A 1643-nucleotide genomic window follows, 5' to 3' on the forward strand; every position below is an offset into this window, starting at 1 on the left:
TCAAAAACTATTTTCAAAAATCACTAACTCTTTTTCAAAAATTGTTTTCGAAAATTCACTTCCCCCTCTCATCTTCTTCTATTTGTTTATTGATATACTAACATCTTTCCTTCAACTCTCCAAAAATCTGAACCCCCTCTCTCTCTGAGTTCAGATTTTCTTCCCTTCTTTTCTTCTACTAACACAAGGATCCCTATACTGTGGTATAAAGGATCCATATTATTATTAGTATTTTTTCTGTGCCATCTTCTTTGTCATATGAGCAGGAGCAAGGACAAGAACATTCTTGTTAAAGCAGATCCAGAACCTGAAAGGACTCTGAAAAAAAAATTAAGAGAAGCTAAAATACAACAATCCAGAGATTACCTTTCAGAAATTTTCGAACAGGAAAAGGTGATGGCAGCCGAAAATAATAATAATGTAAGGAAGATGCTTGGTGACTTTACTGCACCTAATTCCAATTTACATGGAAGAAGCATCTCCATTCCTGCCATTGGAGCAAACAACTTTGAGCTGAAACCTCAATTAGTTTCTCTGATGCAGCAGAACTGCAAGTTTCATGGACTTCCATCTGAAGATCCCTTTCAGTTCTTAACTAAATTCTTGCTGATATGTGATACTGTTAAGACTAATGGAGTAAGTCCTGAAGTCTACAGGCTCATGCTTTTCCCTTTTGCTGTAAGAGACAGAGCTAGATTATGGTTGGATTCTCAACCCAAAGACAGCCTGAACTCTTGGGATAAGCTGGTCACGGCTTTCTTAGCCAAGTACTTTCCTCCTCAAAAGCTGAGCAAGCTTAGAGCTGATGTTCAAACCTTCAGGCAGAAAGAAGGTGAATCCCTCTATGAAGCTTGGGAAAGATACAAACAGTTGACCAAAAAGTGTCCTTCTGACATGCTTTCAGAATGGACCATCCTGGATATATTCTATGATGGTTTATCTGAGCTATCAAAGATGTCACTGGACACTTCTGCAGGTGGATCCATTCACCTAAAGAAAACACCTGCAGAAGCTCAAGAACTCATTAACATGGTTGCTAATAACCAGTTCATGTACACTTCTGAAAGGAATCCTGTGAGCAATGGGACGCCTATGAAGAAGGGAGTTCTTGAAGTTGATACTCTGAATGCCATATTGGCTCAGAATAAAATATTGACTCAGCAAGTCAATATGATCTCTCAGAGTCTGCATGGAATGCAAGCTGCATCCAACAGTACTCAAGAGGCTTCTTATGAAGAAGAAGCTTATGATCCTGAGAACCCTGCAATAGCAGAGGTAAATTATTTAGGTGAACCTTATGGAAACACCTATAACTCAACATGGAGAAATCATCCAAATTTCTCATGGAAGGATCAAATGCCCCAACAAGGCTTTAATAATGGTGGAAGAAACAGGTTTAACAATAATAAACCTTTTCCATCATCAACTCAGCAACAGACAGAGAACTCTGAACAAAATGCTTCTAATTTAGCAAATCTAGTCTCTGATCTATCTAAGGCCACTGTAAGTTTCATGAATGAAACAAGGTCTTCCATTAGAAATCTGGAAGCACAAGTGGGCCAGCTGAGTAAAAGGATCACTGAAATCCCTCCTAGTACTCTCCCAAGTAATACAGAAGAGAATCCAAAAGGAGAGTGCAAGGC

At 38.9% G+C, this 1643-nt stretch overlaps 1 non-coding gene across 1 annotated transcript; it reads right to left on the reverse strand.

Annotated features, from left to right (window-relative positions):
- Positions 1–792: 792 nt before the first annotated feature.
- LOC112745945 (small nucleolar RNA R71) lies at positions 793–900 on the reverse strand. The gene has a single exon (XR_003173849.1). It is a non-coding gene; the product is annotated as a small nucleolar RNA R71 (small nucleolar RNA).
- Positions 901–1643: the final 743 nt, after the last annotated feature.

Source organism: Arachis hypogaea, chromosome 14, assembly GCF_003086295.3.
Source record: "Arachis hypogaea cultivar Tifrunner chromosome 14, arahy.Tifrunner.gnm2.J5K5, whole genome shotgun sequence".
NCBI classification, from domain to species: domain Eukaryota; kingdom Viridiplantae; phylum Streptophyta; class Magnoliopsida; order Fabales; family Fabaceae; genus Arachis; species Arachis hypogaea.